Source organism: Puma concolor, chromosome B1, assembly GCF_028749965.1.
Source record: "Puma concolor isolate L17-30 chromosome B1, mPumCon1.1.hap2, whole genome shotgun sequence".
Taxonomy (NCBI): domain Eukaryota; kingdom Metazoa; phylum Chordata; class Mammalia; order Carnivora; family Felidae; genus Puma; species Puma concolor.
This window is the reverse complement of record NC_141670.1, coordinates 44431958-44453099: the sequence shown is the minus strand read 5'-3', so window position 1 is coordinate 44453099 and position 21142 is coordinate 44431958. Positions and strand designations below refer to the sequence as shown.

Below are 21142 nucleotides of genomic sequence, written 5' to 3'. Positions count from 1 at the left end.
TCAGAAAAAGGGCTGTATTGTAGCAGCAGCAATTAGGCTTTTGTTCTGGGACAACAACAATTGGGGACACCAAGTAACTGAAATGCAAGCTGCGAAGGAACACTTTTAGAGAACGTGATTTAGAGCAAATTAGTTGCACGGTTTGCAAGGTGGCCACGCTTCTCGCCAGAGAGGATGCGTTGCTAACTACTTGAGAACCCAAACAATAGTTAACCTTTTCATTTAAAATTAATTTTGGAGCGTGTGTGTAACTTGGAGGTGAGGTAATGTAGAGGAACTCATACTGTATTTTCAGTCAGCCAGTGACAAAGCTATTTCGTTTGAGAAGGATACCCTGGGCCTTGACATACAACAGTCTGTGCCATGGGAGGGCTTTTGATCATCTTTTTTTTCCTTTCTTTTTAATGTTTATTTATTTTTGAGAGAGAGAGTGCGAGCAGGGGAGGGGCAGAGAGAGGGAGACAGAATCCAAGTAGGCTCCAGGCTTGGTGCTGTCAGCACCGAGCCTGAAGCCAGGCTCGAGCCCACAAGCAGTGAGATCATGACCTGAGCAAAGTCAGGCTTAACCCACTGAGCCACCTGGGCGCCCCTTGATCATCTTTTCAAGGCAAAGTAGCTTTCTGAATATCTAAATAATAGGCATGTTGTGCCTCCTGATGTTTATGTATGAACACGAAACTTAGTTCAGGCAGCTTATTAATTGTTAAGGAGCTGAGAATTGTCCAGCGTGTAAAATGTGCAAAAACCCTCTAAATACAAGCATGTACAATGCGCAAAAACATTCTTTTAAGTTATTTAACCCCCAAGAACATTGAGTTCATTTCTATTACTGCCCTTGTTTTACTGATGAGAAAACTGAAGGACAGAGAGATTAAGTGACTTGTTCAAGGTCACACAGCTAGAAAGTGGTGGACTCCCATTGTCTGACTCCAGAGCTCTTGCTGCAGCTGCCTCCCACAGGAGAGTTAGGGCTGTCTTAGGAAGCAAACTTTTGTCTCAGCTGGCAGACTGCATCCCACTTTTTTTTCCTTTAATTCTTCCTGCATAAGGCAGGAATCTGAATTAGCAATGCTCAGTACCTACTAAAAGGAAATTGCCAAAGTTGATTTAACCTTTTTCAAAAACAAACATGAGACGCAGTGTAACATTGAGATGAAGTTAAGAGTTTTGGAAGCACATAATCCTGGGTTTAATTCTAGGCTCTGCTCCTTAACAGCTGGAGATCTTTTATCTGTTCCTTAACCTCTCTGTGTTTGTTTCCTTATTTGTAAAATGGGAATGAAAACCATGTCCACTTGATAGGCTGTTCTGAAGGTGCTATAAAATCATGTATGTACAAAAAACAAGTTATAGTTTTATCTCTGAACAATATATTGTTTTACCTAAGGATAAAAATTGACTAATCTTTGTGAACATGTGGCAGGGTTTACTGTGTAATTTGAAAGTAAATATTGGGATCATTCACTGGTAGCATGCCGGAACTCAGTACTTTCTGTGTAAGGTTCAGTTGTTAGGGTGAGGAATTTGATTCTCAGTTGTTAGATTATCCAGTGGCTTGGCGATAGATAGAGGATCTTTCTCTTCAATGAAGTTCTTCTGTGTACTTTAGATATTTAGCAAAGCTTGCCTAAATATGATCAACATAGAAGCCCATCTTTGATCTTCACCTGGGAATATAGCCCAATTTAATACATCAAGAAGCACACAGGGACCTGGGTGGCTCAGTCAGTTAAGCGTCGACTTTGGCTCAGGTCACGATCTCTTGGTTCATGGTTTGGAGCCCTGTGTTGGGCTCTGTGCTGACAGCTTGGAGCCTAGAGCCTGCTTCGGATTCTGTGTCTCCCTCTCTCTCTGCCCCTTTCCTGCTCATGGTCTGTCTGTCTGTCTGTCTCTCTCTCTCTCTCTCTCAAAAATAAATAAAAACTTTTTAAAAATTAAAAAAAAAGAAGCACAGAAACTCATGTAGCTGGTGATAGGATTATTTGGTCTCATCAGAGTGTGCAGATTCTGTTTAAGAAGTCAGCCTACAAACGACTTGGCATGCACCAGGTCAAAGATTAGAAATATGAGATTCCATCCCTGTCATATGAAAAGCTAAAAGTATGCTTTGTCCAAGCCCTGCCTTATTTAGATGTACAAGCCACAAGTGTCTCCAGGGTCTGAGAAAATGGGGGATTCATTGTTAATGTCACTCGGCTGCAGATTTCCTGCCGGACATATGGCTGTCGTGGATAACACTGACCTTAAGGAAGTTCTCCTACTCAAGCCTTTTCAGTTGCATTTTCAAAATCTATTGTTCCTTTTTTAAATAAGTAAATAAATACTTGAAAATCTCACAAGGAAAGCATTACTGCTGGCATCTGCCTTTTGAGGAAGAAATTATGTTTCAGGATGTTCACAATTTATATTTTGGAATAATTTAACCTAGTGCTAAAATTAGCCAGATAAATCTTTAGTGACAGCTGTACTGTGAAATATAAGGAAGTATGGATGTACATGAAAAGAAATGTCTGATTTTAAGATAATAGTCATTATTTTTAATGTTTATTTATTTTGAGAGAGTGTGTGAGTGGGGGTGGAGCAGAGAGAGAGAGGGAGAGAGAGAATCCCAACCAGGCTCAGTCCTCAGTGTGCAGCCCCACTCAGGGCTTGATCTCACAACTGTGAAATCATGATCTGAGCTGAAATTAAGACTCGGACGCTTAACTGACTGAGCCATGCAGGAGCCCCAAGATAATACTCATTATTATTTTTAATGATTAAGAACATTTGGGGGGGGCACTTGGGTGGCTCAGTCAGTTGAGTGTCTGACTTTGGCTCGCGTCATGATCTCCTGGTTCGGGAGTTCAAGCTCCACATCAGGCTTGCTGCTATCAGCACAGAGCCTGCTTCAGATCCTCTGTCTTTCTCTCTCTGCCCCTCCCCTGCTTGCACTCTCTCAAAAATAAATAAAACATTAAAGAACATTTTGTTTAAAACTTATTTATTTTGAAAGAGACAGACAGTGTGAGTGGGGGAGAAGCAGACTGGGGGAGAGAGAGAATCTCAAGCCTCAACCCATGAAGCCAAGAGATCATGACCTAAGTGGAAACCAAGAGTCAGACGCTAAACTGGCTGAGCTACCTAGCCTCCCCAATACTGATTATTATTGAAAATTGTAGCTGTTTCCCTTCCCCAGACCCAAAGAAAGAAAACTGCTGCTTTGGTAAATGGTAGGGGAAATGTCACTTCATTTATTCAGGGAGGCTGCACATTATGGTGATTAGGAACAGAAGCTGTGGACTGAGGCAGACTCAGGTTAGAATTCCAGCTAGATCGCTTACTTAGTTCAGGAAGCTTTGGAAAACAGTTAATTTCTTCAGCTGAGTAAAATTTTTACATCTTTAAAATGGCAGTAATCATAACTACCTTTTTTTTGAGAGAGAGAGTGAGCGCGGGGGAGGGGCAGAGAGAGAGAGAGGTAAAGAGAATATCAAGAAGGTTGGACACCCAGTGTGGAACCCAGTGCCAGGCTTCATCCTGCGATGTTGAGATCATGACCTGACCTGAAATCAAGAGTCGGACGCTTAACTGATGGAGCCAGCGAGGCGCCCCTCATAACTACTTTTTGAAGTGGTGTCTGTTATTAGTGCAGGGCCTGGTACTTACTGAGGACTCGATACCTAAGTTATTATGAGTACATTTACATATAGCTATAAACCAGATGCTATGCTATTTTCTTTGGGATGTATATTTTTGAAAAAAGCAGCATCTTTTCTGAAGGGAAGATTGACTTGTGTCCTAATTCAACAAGGCAATAACTTTTTCAAGTTAATTTTTCCTCAGTTAATTTCCATTTTCCAGAAAGATGCACTATCAAGAGGATGGACGTGTGTTTGGGAATATGGTACTTTGGAGAAGTATTTGAAATCAGTGATTCCTTAGGTGATTTTTTTTTTAATGTGGCTAGGGTGGGTTTTCTAAGAACAAGTAATTTGTGGAGAGATTTGAACAATGACATAAACAAAGCCTCTTATTCATTAGGGAATATGGTGTGTAACTAATTCATTTACTGCTCGTTGAGCTTGTCTGCCTGGAATGCAAGATATGAACCTGCTGTCAATTTTTATTAAATTTCTAGACCAGCCTTTGTTTGCATTTGGAATATATCGTAATGGAATAGGACATTGGCAAAGTCGGGACGAGTTTGAGGTTTTGAGTGTTTTTCCCATGCACCTTTCTGATCATGTGAATCAGATGCGGTTTCTACAAGGTTCTGGTGACCTGCGAAATCAGCAACAATTAAACTGAAGTGCCCCTTGACGGGCAAGTCACTTTGGGACAGATGCCCCTGACGTGAAAAGGGAAGCACTGGCTTTGAAGTTTTAGACACAGGAAAATATAACTCAAAATAAGTGAACTTTGAGAATTATGTTTCTGAAACCCAGTGCGATTTATATTGTCCTTAAAAACACTTAGGTTCCCGATTGCTATAGAAAATTTTTAAATGCCCATGTTTGAATGGCTCCATCTCCAGTGCAGCCAGCACAAAAGGAAATGGTTTGAGTTGCATGACAAGGGGATTATTTGTATGTGTATGTTGAGCTTAGCTATCACAACTTCTAGACCATGGGGGCAGGTCAAATAGTAAACAGTTAATAAGGGAAGAAAAATCTCTCTCTGAAAGTCATTAAAAGGGAAGATAGTTGGTCTGTTAAGGACTGAAACTCCGAGGGGGTTCAGGTGTAGTTTTGTTCCGCAGTTTCTTCCCTCTTTTCCATTCAGTGTGGCTTCTCCAAGCTGGTACATGTTTCAGTGTTAAAAATCAAGACGAGGGGCACCCTGGGTGGCTCAAGTCAGCTGAGCAGCTGACTTGATTTCAGCTCAGGTCTTGATCTCACTGTCATAAGATTGAGCACTGCGTTGGGCTCACACTGAACATGGAGCCTGCTTGGGATTCTCTCTCTCCCTCTCCCCTGCTTGGTGCATGCTCTCTCTTGCTCTGTAAAAAAATAAAAAATAATAAAAAATAAATTAAAAAAATTAAAAATCAAGAAGAGAAAAGGAAAACAGGGAAGGCTCAGTTGCTGGTGTCCTGAGCTTGCAACAGATTTTCTAAGGTCTGAGTTGGCTCCTAGGCAGAGTGGGCCACAGGGTGCATGAATTTGTTAACCCAAGGTCAAGGAAATGAACTGCTTGCATCCCAAATGGCCATGGAACATGGAGACCCATCTTCTGAGAAAGCTCACTCTGGCTATTGTGGGCTGTGTGTTTTGTTTTTTGGTGGTTTGTTGTTGTTTTGTTTGCATTTTTTAAATTGTGGTAAAATACACATAAAATTCACCATTTGAGTCATTTATAAGCATACAACTCAGTGGCATTAAGTACTTTCCCAATGTTGTATAACCACCACAACTATCCACTTCCAGGACTTTTTCATCATCCCAGACAGAAACTCTGCACCCATTAAACAGTAACTCCTCAACCTCCCCTCCCCTGCTCCTGGTAACCTTTATTCTGCGTTCTGTCTCTGTCTGCCTAGTCTAGGTCCCTTCTGTAACTGGCAACGTACAATATTTGTCCTTTGTCCTTTGGTGTCTGGCTTACTTAACTTAGCATAATGCCCTCAAGGTTCATCCCTGTTGTATCGCGGGGCAGAATTTCATTCCTTTTTATGGCTGAATAATATTCCATGATATGTATACTCCACATACTATTTATGCACTTGTCTGTTGATGGGCACTTGGGTCACTTCCACCTTTTGACTGTTGTGAATAATTCTGCTCTGCAGGTTAGTGTGCAGGTACCTGTTTGAGTCTCTCCTTTCATTTCTCTTGGGTATATGCCAGGAACAGAATTGATCAGCCCCATGGTACCTCTATGTTTAACTTTTTGAGGAACCATCAAATGGTTTTCCCCAGTATGTCACCATTTACATTCCCACCAGCAATGCATGAGGGTTCCAGTTTCTCCACATCCTCCCAACACTTTCTTTTTGCTTCTTTTTTTTTTTTAATTCATATCTAGCCTAATGAGTGTAAAGTGGCATCTCATTTTGTTTTGCTGTGCATTTCCCTAGTGATTAGTGATATTGATCATCTTTTCATGTGCTTATGGACCACTTGTATCTCTTCTTTGGAGAAATGTCTATTCAAGTCCTTTGTCCAGTTTTGGATTAGGTTTGTTTTCCCTTTTTTTTTTTTTTAATGTTTTATTTTTATTTTTGAGAGAGAGAGAGAGAGACAGAGAAACAGAGCATGAGCCGGGGAGGGCCAGAGAAAGAGTGAGACACAGAATCTGAAGCAGGGTCCAGGCTCTGAGCCATCAGCACAGAGCCAGATGTGGGGCTCGAACTCGTGAACTGTGAGATCATGACCTGAGCCAAAGTCAGACGCATAACTGACTGAGCCACCCAAGTGCCCCAGTTGTTTGTTTTCTTGTTCTTGAGTTACAGGCGTTCTTTGGATATATGTCATTTCAAACATTTTCTCCTATTATGTGGGTTGCCTTTTTACTGTGTTGATAGTATCCTTTGATGCACAAAAGTTCTTAATTTTAATGAAGTCCAACTTAACTACTCTTTCTTGTATTGCATGTGCTTTTGGTGTTGCATCCAAGAAATCATTACCAAATCCAGCATCATGAGGATTTTGTTCTATGTCTTATTCTAAGAGTTTTATAGTTTAGCTCTTAAGTTTAGGTCTTGTATCCATTTTGAGAGTAAGTTTTACATCTAGTGTAAGGTAAGGACTCCTTCCTTCTTTTGAGTGAATGTGGGTCTAGTTTTTCTGGCACCATTTGTTGAAAAGAGTATCCTTTCCTGGTTGAATGGTTTTGGTACCCTTGTTGAAAATCAGTTGACCATGTATGTGAGGTTTTATTTCTGGGCTTTCATATGGCTATCCTTACTCTGGTGACACACCATTTAGATGATTGTAACTTTGTAGTAAGTTTGAAACAGGAAGTATGGTCCTTCAACTTTTTTTCCTTTTCAAGATTGTCTTAGCTGCTTGGGGTTTCTTGAGGTAGTGTGCGTGTGTGTACATGTGTGTACGTGTGTGTGTATGTTTTAATATCTCTCTCTTTCTCTGTGGCTTTTTCTTCTTGGCTTGTGGCAGCCAGCCTTGCTTGAGAGAATGCTAGACTGCCTTCCAGTGGCAGTATGCTGTCCCAGAAATTCTCCTTCCCTGCCTTCCCCATCTCCAGCCAGACTTTTCACCCCATGATGTCTTCTGAGAACCTGCTCCAAGCCAGACACTCAGGCACCGTGTAGCCAAAGAGGACCTAGATGTGGACAGGAGCCCCTGAGAGACAGGCAGGAAAGTGGAATCACTGTGAGGGTCAGACGTCCTGAGAGATGAGCATCAGGGAACCCACCTGTTTGCAGAGAAGAAACTGACCCTGGAAGGAGTCTTGAAGGATGAATGAGTTGCTAGGTGAGGGGGTCAGGGAAGGGCAGTCCAGGTGCAAGGAAAGCTTGTGTGCAGCATGGCCTGGTGGTGTGGGGAGCCTGCTGCGTCTGGGGAGTGGTGAGGATTTGGGGGTAAGGTGTATGTGGAATGGGCTGGTGGCGTCGGGAAATGGTGAATCTGGAGAAGTGGATAAAGTCTGGGTGTGGGGTCTTTGTGGCTTATGTGGGAGTTTGGACTTAATTTCAGGAGCCATAGATGGAAGTTTTCAGCTGAGGGGTTGGCCAAACCACCATGGCAGCCCTGGATGAGACTGGGGAGAAGGATTCTTGCAGAGGGGCTCAACCAAATGGTGGGGGGTTCCAGGAAACCACAACTTCCTATGATTCTCCCCAGCACCTCACTGCCCACCCCATCAGCACATCCAGGGGACTAGAGTTTCCTTTTTCAACCCCTTACCCTATCTTCATTTTTGTTTATTAGCTATTCAGTAGCATATATAAATGTTTCCTTTTTCCTGATTTTCGGTTAGAAGCATATATTCTTTTATAATCATAAAGTATAATTTTAAAAATCTGAAAATTTAGAAAACACAGAAAACTGTAAAGAAAATAAATCACTCATAATCTCATCACCCAGAGATGACTGTTAATATCTTGGTATGTTTTATTACTGTCTCTTTTTCTCCAGTAAATATATTTTTCAAAAGTGGGGTTATACTGTGTTTTACATTCTGATTTTTTTGACTTAATGTTATTAACATTTCTCTGTCATTATACTGACATGGTATAGTATCTACATGTATTATAGTTTATTCAATTCTTTCCTAAATGGTTAACATTTAGGTTGGTAACTGTTCTTGCTCATGTAAATAACACAGTTAATAAATATCCTTATAATTCTTTGTACATCTCTGGTTAATAACTTAGGAAACATTCCTAGAAGTTTAATCACAGGATCAAAGAATGTGAACATTCTAAGTGTTTTGTTATATATTACCACATATTGTCAAATTATTCCCCCAAAAGTAGTACCAATTAGGGGCGCCTAGGTGGCTCAGTTGGTTAAGCGTCAGACTATTGATTTCAGCTCAAGTCATGATTTCACAGTTTGTGGGATCAAGCCTTGTGCCAGGTTCTGTGCTGACAGCACAGAGCCTGCTTGGGATTCTGTCTGTCTGTCTCTCTCCATCCCTCCCCTGTTCGTGCCCCCCTCCCTCAAATATAAAGAAATAAACAAACAAACAAAAAAAAACTAGTACTGACTGCACTCCCCCCCCAGCAGTATAGTGTCCTTTCTAGATGCTTATAGCATCCTTTCCAGTTCTGGGCACTGTCAGTTTGAATCTTTGCCAGTTTGGTAAGAAAAAATATATAATTTTGATTTATTTATTTCTTTTGTCCTTATCAATGAGAGTGAACTTTTCCCTTATATGTTACTAACCAGCTGTAATTCTTAAAATTTCTTCCTATTTGTCAATTTTGTAATGAGATATTAATTTTTCATATTTATTTGTGAGGATTCTTTATATGATGAGGCCAGCTAACATCTATTGAGTGCTTGCTATGTGCTAGGAAAATGTTAATGTCTTACATGCGTTTATTTAAATGATTCTCAAAATAACCCTATTAGGCAGGTATAATTTTCAATTCCTATTTTATACAGAGGAAAAGGGTACAGAGAGATTAAACAACATGCCCAAGGTCTCATAGCTAATGAGTGACAAAATTGTGTCACACAAATCTAGCAACCCTTTTCCACCATTTTTGTTTTGTTTTGTTTTGTTTTGTTGGAGAGGTATTTTTTAAATTAACTTTTTATTTTAGAACAGTTTTAGGCTTACAGAAAAATTCATCTGACTTACTGAGAATTCCTGTAGATGCCACACACAATCTCCTCTATCACCATCTCATATTTGTATGGTACATTTGTTATAGTTAATGAAACTGTTGCTGATATATTAACTAAAGTCCATACTTTATTCAGATTTCCTTAGCTTTTATCTGCTATCCTTTTTCTGTTACAGAATTCCATCCAGAATACCACATTACATTTAGTAATCTTTCTTCTTTCCTTCCTTCCTTCCTTCCTTCCTTCCTTCCTTCCTTCCTTCCTTCCTTCTTTAAGTAGCTCCATAGTGCAGAGGCCAGTGTGGGGCTTGAACTCATGACCCTGAGATCAAGACCTGAGCTGAGATCAAGAGTTGGACACTTAACCAGCTGAGCCATTTGAGACATTCAATGCTTTATTATAAAATGGACTTTGCGTTAGAGGATTTTGCCCAACTGTAGGCTAGTGTAAGTGTTCTTTGCACGTTTGAGGTGGACTAGGTTAAGCTATGGTGTTTGGTATGCTAGACATATAAAATGAAATTTTCTTCATTTTTTTAATGTTTATTTTGAAAGAGAGAGAGAGCAGGAGGGGCAGAGATAGAGGGATAGAGAGAATCCCAAGTAGGCTCTGCGCTTGACTTGGGCTTGATCCTACGAACTGTGAGACCATGACTTAAGCTAAAATCAGGAGCTTAACCAACTGAGCCACCCAGGTGCCCCTAAATGCATTTTCAACTTATGATATTTTCAATTTATAATGGCTTTATCAAGATATAACTGCATTGTAAATTGAGGAAGACCTGCATTAATCCTTTCTTTTCCTGCAGATTGTAATAGCATTTTAAAAATTGAGTATTAGGGGTGTCTGGGTGGCTGAGGCAGTTAGGTATCTGACTCTTGACTTCAGCTCATGTGTTGATCTCAGGGTTGTGAGTTCAAGCCCTGCATTGGGCTCCACACTAGCCAAATAAATAAATAAAATATTGAGTATTAGAGTATAACCTCTCTTTCCTTCTATTTAACACTTGATGCTTTTTCTCTTTTCATTTTTTGAATAGATGTTTATTTAAAAATCTGATCTGCCAACTTTGTGTTTTCCACCAACTAAAGGTGCAGAAAGCTTCGTGGGTTTCACAGTCTTTTACTGAGGTGCTGCCTTCGTGGGAGGCTTACTTAGCAGCAGCCATTGCTGCCTTTTTAGGTGCTTGATTAGCCTTTTTTGCTTCCTTGGCAGCCCCTATGGTTTGTTCTCGTTGAGCCTTCCTAATTTCAGGTTTCTGATCCTCCTGGCCATTATATCAGCAAGAGATGCACCAGTGATGGCCTTCTGAAATTTGACTGAGCTGTGAGTTCTTTTCTTTTGAGTGTCTTCCAGGTGTCCCTTTTTGTGCTTGTAGAGGAGAGTCCAGTTTATCTGCTGTGGAAACGAGTGCCGACTCACATTTTGCATGAACAAATTGGAAAACCTTCCCCTCAGTCTTGCTGTGGTGCCTCCCGTGTCTGGGGTATATCTTGCTCCCACTGAAACCCCACACCTTGATGTTCATGGCTGCAGCAGCTGGGAAGAAGGAAAGATGGTGAAAAGGTCTTTCCATTCTTATTTTAAATGTTTAAAATCTGAGTATTTGAGGGCAGGACATTTGCTGAAGAGTCAAACAGGTGGAGATGATTTCGGGAATGGAGGGGAATGTGTGGAGCTTGGGGAAAAAAAGAACATCCAGGGGCGCCTGGGTGGCTCAGTCGGTTGGGCGTCCGACTTCGGCTCAGGTCATGATCTCGCGGTCCGTGAGTTCGAGCCCCGCGCCGGGCTCTGTGATGACAGCTCAGAGCCTGGAGCCTGTTTCAGATTCTGTGTCTCCCTGTCTCTCTGACCCTCTCCCGTTCATGCTCTGTCTCTCTCTGTCTCAAAAATAAATAAATGTTAAAAAGAAAAAGAACATCCATACTAGAGCTTTCCTCACAGATTTTACACTGACATAGGTCAATCTAGGGTCCACTTGAAGGTTTCAGTTTAAACAGTTTATCTTCCTGTATGGAAACAGTGGTGCGTTCAAATACTCTCAGGTCATCTGCATGTTTTGTAACACATACACTTTCTGTGGACCATCTAGACTTTCCTTTTCATGGTGATATGATATAAACCCCTTGTAGATTTCTATAAAGAATTGCAAATGATTAACCACTATTCTCTACTAGTCCTTTATCCACCTGCTCTTCTACCTGTAGAGACTTGGTAACTTTGGAAAGTAAGAGAATTCCTCACGTCGACACTTCTTCATTTTCATATTATCACTGTTAAGGATACTGTGGATATAAATTTCTTTTTTGCCTGTACATAGTACAGTTTTGGCTTGACCAATCTTATGGTATGTCTGCTACAAATGCTATTAATAACAGTTGTAGGCAAAAGAAATTATATTTGGCTTGTTTAAATTTAGGAGTATTACATAGAAACTTTAGAGTCCTAGCTATTTTCTGAAAGCAGGCCAGTTCTGTTTCTAATATAACCCATACACTTGTCTCATACTGCATGCCCCCACAGAAGCCTGACAGCATGATATGTCACTGATAAGGACAGGAGCCCCAGGAATCTTATAAAGATGCTCTGCTTGAGAACAGCAGCTCTTAAAACTCCTTTGGATCACAGATCCCTTGATTATATGATCAAATGTTTGTAGGCTTTTTCCAAATGAAAATACACATATATACAATACATTAAAGTTAGAAGGATCAGAGATCCTGAAGCCACTGAAAATTATCTCATTTAATCCTTTCCTAAACCCCATGAGGTATATTATTATCCGAATTTTACAGATAAATAAACTGAGGCCTGGGAAAAGTTAAGAAACTAAGGCCACAGAGCTAGTAGTAAATGGTAGCACTGGGATTCAAGCCTAATGAACCTGGCTGAAGCAGAAGAAACAAAATTACCAGTCATTTCCAGAGTGGGTCTGCCATGTAGGCAACTCATTAACTAGCAGCGGCTTCTGTTATCTGCTAGAAAATAAGTTTTATGGCTTTTTCCCTAGTGATAACATGGTTTCAGGAAAGTAAATGTTTGAGAAACATTGTCCAGCCCATTCTATAGATAAATACCCATATACTGTATTACATTTACACAGAGCAGATAGAATGCCTCTCCTGGGTTTCTTTGCTGAATTATTTTTGTCTGTGAGTCTTGCTTTCCTAACAACTGCAAAATGTTATGTTTCTATGGCTACATCCAAATTGTTCTTAAATAGGGGTTTGAGAAAACAAAACTAGGAAGGCTTGGGCATGAAATAATGGTGGGAAGATGAATGACATTTTACCTGCCAGACATCACCTTTTAAGCATTTCTTTGAGAACAGTCCCGTCCCCCATTGCTTCCTTTGCCTTGGCGAACCTGTGCCTCCACTGGGTCCCCATGTGTGAAGCCATGGTTCCTAGTATGAGTCCTAGTAATGACATTTGGGAACACAAGTCAAATTCTGAAGAATATGGGCCACCTTAACAGTTGATACCTGAAGTGCTTGTTGGAAGGTTCCCTTGAGGATAAGATTAGAACTAAGAGATGTGCCCAAATTTCAAAAGTAGCTGACAATAGTGGGGAGGAAAGAGATAGCGGTAGGATGGTGTGGAGTGGGGCCTCTTTTACCTGCTTCTTGCCAGGTAGGAGGCGCTGTTCTCCAGTCCTCCCACCAGGGGGCGCCAGCCACCATCTCCTTAGTTCTTGACCAAGGTTGGTCTGAGATGAGACAGTGTCTTCTGTGGACTCCTTTGTTGGGTGGGATAAAAGAGAGAGTCATCAGATACTCAGTACATGTAGGAAAAATGAAAATTGGGAACAACGGGGAATGAAATTGAATTTTTGGATATTTCTGTCTCCCGCTGGCTAGGAAGGAGCTTTTCATGGGTGTGTTGTTTCTCTTCACTTCAAATCACATGATTCAGAGCATACTTTTTGTGGCTTCTGAGAAGTTGGAAGACTTCTCCCTCCTTCGTGTGTTGTTTATTGGTGTGCAAAGGTTGAGTTCCAGAATAAACACCTGTGTTGGATGCAGAAGGGGCTCGTGGTAACTTTTTGTATTTATAGAAACACGAATCTTGAAGAAATTCTCTTTAAAAAATATTTGTTGATGGAATGTGTGACAGAACTTTCTGATGCCCTCTGGTGGCTGCTGTAGCACATGGCTGGCAAATCTGTACAGTAGGTTTAAAAAAATTTTTTTTAACGTTTATTTATTTTTGAGACAGAGAGAGACACAGCATGAACGGGGGAGGGTCAGAGAGACAGGGAGACACAGAATCTGAAACAGGCTCCAGGCTCTGAGCCATCAGCACAGAGCCTGACGCGGGGCTTGAACTCACTAACCGCGAGATCATGACCTGAGCCAAAGTCGGACGCTTAACCGACTGAGCCACCCAGGCGCCCCACAGTAGGTTTTATTCACACAGAGAAAGGGGGACACCGGTGTTTCCCCAACCCAACAGGATGCCAGTTCTTCCTTAATGAGAGTGGGTTAGCCCAGTTTTTGAGGAATGTTCTTCAGAGACCAAAACTCTAACTTGACTGGTTCTTCCAACGTTTCTTTTTCTCAGTCTTTGTTTCCCTAGGCTTACCCGTTTTAATTTCTCCTTGTGTTTCTCATTTGGCAGACCTTTCCCAGTTTTATGGTCTTTTTCTTTTAAGTAGAAGTTGTTTTTATACCCCTGGTAATTGTCTGTCTTGTTTGATCGATTCCATAACTGCTGTACGAACGGTCAGTGGGGCTGGGGCTTGTGTTGGGACTGAAGTGTTTGAGGGGTGTGTATGACTGTGTGTGTGTGTGTGTGTGTGTGTGTGTGTGTGTGTGTGTGTGTCTGTGTGTCTGTGTAGGGCTATGTGTATGTGTGTGACTCATATAGTGCACGCATGTGTGTGAGGTGTGTGTGATTCTGTTGTATATGTGTGTATGGTGTGCATGTGACTGTGTAGAGGTGTGGGGGGGTGTATGTGGGTCTCTGTGACTGTGTGTGCTGTGCACGCCTGTGTGTGAGCTGTGTGTATGGGGGGGGGGTGTGTACGTGTATGAACATGCACTGTGTTGCCAGCCCTGATTTTCCCACACATCCTTTCTCACAGAGCTGTGACAGTTGCATACATAGAAATGTCAGATGACTGTGGTTTCCCCTGCTGAGCTGAAGAGCTGTATTCAGAGCTGTCTGTCTTGAATAGAGTATGAATACTCTAGCTGACAGTATCAAATCCTAGATTTCCCATGTTCTTTACAAAGCAGAGAGATTTTTTTGATGCTACATTATTTATCAGCATGAAAATAGCTCTCCAGGAGGAGAATAATCTTGAGAGGAGCATGCTCACTTTTCTCTTTTGCAGTCGATAACGTCACCGCTCTTGGGTTTCCCTCCCTCCCTCCCTCTTTTCTTCCTCTCCCCCATACTTTTTCCCTTCACGCATTTGAAAACCCTCTATGGAAGCTGAATCATTTTGTTTCCTTTTTTGGTCATACTTGAGCTTTCCTCTACTTTCATCAGGCAGAGGCTGGGGATGTGTGAAACAAATCAGTTCCCTGCATTATGCTGTCTGTAATGTGCCTGTTTTGTGTGTCGATTTCAGAGAGGCCAAGTTCCCTTGGCCTGCCTTGCGGGTACTGAGAGCCACTCAATAGAAGTTTTTGAATGAGTGAATTTAATTGAAGTGTAGGTGCTGGAGATAAAACAATTCTGCATATCTTATTTGAGGGGGAAAAAATAAAAGACCAAAGGGAGAAAATAAAGACTCTAGCACAAGGACACTTCAATAAGTATCTAAGAATTAGGGAATTTCTTTAAATTTGGCCGTTGGTGGTGTTGGCGAGGGAGAGTGAATTCTGGGAACATCTGAGGCCCCTTTTTACCAAACAGATGTATCAGGAGCCCTGGAATGAGACTGAAGAATGTTACCACACAAACTCCACAGATCCATTCCTGGCACCCACCAGCCTGGGAAATGTGTCTACCAGCTGTCATTACTTGAGGCTTACAGAGCTTCTTAAATAAAGGGATTATTGAACCAAGAGGCCAGTGACTAATGAAAATGCCCATCATGTTGGCTAATCCCGGTGTGGAGTCACATTTGTGCATATACTGTCTGCTGATACCAGCCTGTGCCCTGGGATGCCTGCTGAACACACTGTAGTTACCATGGTAGAGGCTATTTGTCCCACAGGTGGCTCCTGTGGGCAGCTTTTAGCATGTCTCCCTCCGTTAGGATGCTGGATTTTCTTTGGAATCCTATCAGAGGGCACAGGTTTGATACAGGAAATAGGAGAGGTAGTGGTGACAGGGTTTGGAGAGGTTGTCAGGAGACATAAGGTGGTTGTGCTTGGGTCATGTGCTCTTTGTAGAACCAGGTGTGGGGGTGGTGGTGTGGGGGGCTGGTTGTGGAATGTGGTATTTAGTCAGGCTTGACTCACTCTCCCACTCCTACATCTGGAGCCAGATACCCAAACCACAGGCCCTGAGGGTGGGAGGGGATGGCTTCTCAAAGAAGATGTGGAGTTTTGCTCAGAGAAGGGGTAGTGATGCCAAGAATAGGAAATACTTCTTACAGCTGTCTTGGGCCATTGTGAGTTAGGTGCTGGTGATACAATGGACTCATGAGTCTTGTTGAGGTAATTAAGAATATTTTGAATATGAGAAAATAGTAAATGAAATTCAGTCCACAAATGCCATTTTGAGGAGGAAATATTGAACTTGTTTTTGATCAAAAAGCTTTATGTCTCGGGATGCCTGGGTGGCTCAGCCAGTTAAGCATCTGATTCGGCTCACGTCATAATCTCATGGTTGGTGAGTTTGAGCCCCACATCAGCCTGCTTCGGATCCTCTGCCCCCCCACCCGCCCCTCCTCTGCTTGCTCGTACTCTCTTTCAAAAATAAATAAACATTAAAAAATATTTAAAAAAAAAAAAAAGCTTTTTGTCCCTAGTTTGGAGGTTAGAGACACATTTCCTGTGTAGAGAAGGAGGGTCTCCTGTGTGGCTGCTTCTCACTGGAGGGCACACAGATGCTAGACCCACCCCCAGAGTTTCTAATTCTGTAAGTTCAGGGTGGGGCTTGAGAATTTCATTTCTTATTCTGAGGTGATGAGACCAGCCTACTGGTTTATTTATTTATTTTTTAATTTTTAATTTTTTAACATTTATTCATTTTTGAGAGACAGAGGCAGAGTGCAAGTAGGGGAGGGCAGAGAGAGAGGGGGGGGGGACACAGAAATCCGAAGCAGCCTCCAGGCTCTGAGCTGTCAGCACAGAGTCTGACGTAGGGCTTGAGCTCATGAGCTGTGAGACCATGACCTGAGCTGAAGCTGGACGCTCAACAGACTGAGCCACCCAGGTGCCCCAGAACTACTGGTTTAAAGCAGAGGACTTAAGCACTCTGTTTACCAGAGAAAGAAGGAAAGGAAGGGAGGGTGGGAAGAAAGGAAGTCGCGAGTGGTTCAATAAATACATTCAAATAAGTAAATACATTCAGACTTCATTTAGCAATCAAATGTGTTCAAATAAAACCAACAATGGCATGTCATTTCCACCTATTTGCCATAGTGTAGATTAACTGAACTCAGTGTTGATTAAGATTTAGAGAAAAGGCTGTCTCATACACTGTCATTTAAAAAGGTAGATTAGGGGTGCCTGGGTGGCTCAGTCAGGTAAGTGTCTGACTTCGGCTCAGATCATGATCTTGAGGTTCACAAGTTCTAGCCCCAGGTCAGGCTCTGTGCTGACAGCTCAGAGCCTGGAGCCTGCTCTGGATTCTCTCTCTCTCCCCACCTCACTGCCCAACCCCCCTCCCCCCCCCCCACTCACGCTCTGTGTCTCTCTCTCTCAAAAATAATAAACGTTAAAATTTTTTTTTTAAAGGTAAATTGGTACAACAAATTTTGCTATGTGCATCAAGATATTAAAATGTGTTGTGATACTACAATCCCATTTCTAGAGTTTTAACTCTAAGAAGTCATTGTATGTGTGTGAAAAGATGCATGCATAGGGTTATTCATCACAGTTTCGTTTATAATGAGGGACAATGAACCCCTAAATATCCCTCCACGGGAAACAAGATAAGTGTCGTAGACACAGAGAGGCTTATCACTGCAGCAAAGAGAGAGCAGAACACTTGGGTTCTGCAGGGTCAGGAATGGCATTGGTTGCACATCCTGGTTCCCACCCCCCATCCCCCCTCCCCCAGGGAGCAGAGATCCTGATGAAACAGGAGAAGCAGGGATGAAGTCCTCACCTCTAGCAGAGGACAGCATGGTATTTAAATCCCATTTGTGTAACAAGTGTCTGTCTGTCTACCTACCTATCTATCCATTCTCCTAAGTACATGCTTGTTTATATTCACCAGGAGTATTTGGAAGTTTTCGTCTGTTCATTTGGTCATCAAATATCAGACAGAACAAAAGGTGCTTCGTGTTCATGGAGCCATGTCTAGTTGGGAAAGACAGATAATAAGTAGAAAAATAGAAATAGTTTGATTGCAGATATAAAAAGTGCTTTGAAGAAGATAAAAATGGTATATTGCTCACCAGCATTTTAACAGTGGCTGTTTATCAAAAGCACAACTGTAGGTGAGTTTTCCTTCCTTCTTTGTTCTTTTTTTGTGTCATCAAAAATGGACCTTTTCAAACACCACGATCCGGCGGGCCCCCTGGACAACCTATGCCCTTCCTACTCTACCCATCTAACCTGGACAATTCCGCCCCTGGCTGGCCTAGCTTTAGCCATACTTGCTCCAAAGCAGAGGCTCCTCTGCCCTCTGCCAGGATGCTGTTACCCCCACACTTAATCACATTCATCCCTCAGGCCTCAGGATGTCACCTCCCTGATTTATCACCACTAATCCCCCCCACCGCCCCTGGCCTTTGTCATAGTCCCTGCACTTTTCTGATACAGCATGCACAACCGTTTGTAAGTTACATATTTATTTTTTTGCTTCCTAAACTCACTAATGTGCAAGCTCCGTGTGGACAGGAACTAGATCTGTTTTGTCATGTGTGAAATCTGTGGAATCATTGAATGAAAGAATGAATGTATGTATTATTCCCCTTAATAAAGGTATTTAAAATGCTTTATAAAATCGTTCAAGTTGCCTTTTAAAATAAGATGAATGTTGGGGGGCAGGGAGTTGTATCTCTGTTACACATATGAAGTGTGCATATGCTTTAGGATTGAGGAAAAAGCCTAGAATTCATACTTCTCACCCAAAAGGTTATGAGTCCTAGTCATACAAACTTTGGTGCCTGACTGCACCTTGGGCAATCCTTAATGTCTCAGGGACTCATCTGATCATCTGAAAACAAGGATATTCAGCTCAGTGATCTTTCTCAAAGAAAGATCCTTTCCATCTAAAAATTCCTGTGGTTCTGTGAGATCTAGGGTGGATGCTTAGGTTTGGAGTCACTGACTTATCATTTGTTCAGAAAACAATTTAAAGCAAATACATTTTACTTAGTGGTTATCTATGCCTTGGTGAAAGGAAATAGAAAATCCATTCACTATTACCGTATCTTACAGGATGAGGTACTAAGAGCAGTTAAGGATAACTTTGCTTATGGTAGTTCTGAAAGATAACTGAGTCCATAAGAAAATAGTTTCTAAAAAAATATTTTATGGGTGAGTACTAGCAATTATTATTAACACCAGTTGGTATTAAAGCCAAAGAACAACAATGATTATTTATAGAATGTGGGTCAATTATTTTTGTAAAAAATTTTTAAGTGTTTATTTGAGAGACAGTGAGAGAGCAAGCAGGGAAGGGGCTGAGAGAGGAGAGAGAGAATCCCAAGCAGGAGCCACGATGCCAGCACAGAGCCTGATGTGGGGTTCGATCCCATGAACTTCGAGATCATGACCTGAGCCGAAATCAAGACTTGGACGCTTTACACTCAACCAGGTCCTGGGTCAATTATGATTTTAGCCTTTGAATTGGCAAAATACTCAGTTATTATATAGTATTTCTGGATTTGTAAAATCATACTATCTTCAAGAAAACCTCCTCAAAGAACATTATATCCTTTGTACAATATCCAAATCCATTCTGCCTGGAAGATCTGGCCTTTGCAGGAAACTAAGCATTGACTTTGTCTTCCCTTCAGCTTTTTTGTCTACACCTGTCATCTTTAAAGATACTGCTGCCAGGGGTGCCTGGGTGGCTCAGTTGGTTAAATGTTCAACTTCTGCTTGGGTCATGATCTCATGGTTCCTAATTTGAGGCCCACATCGGGCTCTGTGCTGACACTCAGAGCCTGGAGCCTGCTTTGGATTCTGTGTGTGTGTGTGTCTCTCTCTCTCTCTCTCCTTCTCTCTATCCACTCCCCCCTCCCCCCCCCCCGCTCACTCGCTCTCTGTCTCTCAAAAAAATAAATAAACGTTAAAAAAAAATAAAAGAAACTGCTGCTTAATTTTCCAGAAAGGAAGTATTACAACTCAAGTCATTACAGTAAGGAGAAAGGTGGGCTCAGTCCTGTTTTCAGAGTAGTTAGACCACCTCATCTACATGGCAGGCTTGAGTCTCACAGTTGGGGAATTTTCTGGCCGTAAGAAAAAGACACCACTGAAGGGGCACTTGGTGGCTCTGTTGGTTAAGCATCTGACTCTTGATGTCAGCTCAGGTCTTGAATCAGGGTTGTGGATTCAAACCCTGTGTTGGGCTCTGTGAAAAAAAAGAAAAGAGAGAGATACAACTGTGATATAAGATGAATTTTTTTTAATTTTTTTTTTTTTTTTTTTTTTTTTACATTTATTTTTAAGAGACAGACTGAGACACAGAGCACAAGCAGGGAGGGGCAGAGAGAGAAGGAGACACAGAATCCGAAGCAGACTCCAAGCTCTGAGCTGTCAGCACAGAAGCTGATGCGGGGCTCAAACCATGAACTGTGAGATCATGACCTGAGCCCAAGTTGGTCACTTAACCAACTGAGCCACCCAGACGCCCCAAGGTGAATTTTTGAAAGAACCAAAATGTAGTCCTTCTCACAATGATCTGGAATGAAATTTAAGGTAGGTTCTTCCATATAGCCAGCTGAGGGAGTTTAAGATGCTAAGATGCCCCAAAAGAGGTTGTATTGTGAAGGGGGAGGAGAGGCTGCTATAGCACCAAGAGACTCAACCATCCGGTAGCACAAAGGTGGGCTTTTGTTTGTCTCTTATGTAACAGTCCTCAGGTGTGTTAGTCTAGGGCAGCAGGCCGCCGTGCTCCAGAGGTCAGCCTGGCGAGGCTCTGTCCGTCTTGTTCCACCGTCTCCTGAGTGTGGTCCTGGTCCACACAGTAGAAGCTGGCTCAGCACCAGACCACAACATTGGGCAAGGGCAAGCACTTTTCTTTTTAAAGACATCGCCCCAAAGTTGTATCTGCCACCTAGTTCACATCCCACAGGCCAGAACGAAGTCACAAGACCACGCCTGGCTACAGAAAAGGCAGGGAAATGTGGCCTCTACTGGGTGGCCATGTGGCCCATGGAAACTCAGGGGATTCTTTTACCAGAAGAAACAAGGAAATAATGGCTGTGGGGGGAAGTTAGACTCTGCTACAGTGGTTGTGGAAGTTCAAAGGGTAAGAGTGCATAACGCACACAATGCTGAAGAAGGATTACATGTTTTCTTTTTTATCTTAATTTTTTTTTAATGTTTATTCATTTTTGAGAGAGAGAGAGAGAGAGCATCAGCAGGTTAGGGGCAGAGAGAGAGAGGGAGACACAGAATCCAAAGCAGGCTTTAGGCTCTGAGCTGTCAGCATAGAGCCTGACGTGGGGCTCGAACCCACAAGCTGTGAGATCATGAGCTGAGCTGCAGTTGGACGCTTAACTGACAGCCACCCAGGTGCCCCTGCTTTTTCGCCTTAATTAAAGTTATATATGTGTGGTGTGTGTGTATTTGTACAGAAGCAATAGAACCATGAGGTATATGT

The 21142-nt window shown here is 42.1% G+C and overlaps 1 protein-coding gene and 1 pseudogene across 10 annotated transcripts in view; one reads left to right on the top strand and one right to left on the bottom strand.

The window, feature by feature from the left end:
- The window catches only part of TACC1 (transforming acidic coiled-coil containing protein 1), a 122961-nt gene that overhangs the window by 32147 nt on the left and 69672 nt on the right, over positions 1 to 21142 (top strand). The gene's annotated exons all lie outside the window — the stretch shown is intronic.
- LOC112858923 (large ribosomal subunit protein eL24 pseudogene) lies at positions 10256 to 10767 on the bottom strand (annotated as a pseudogene).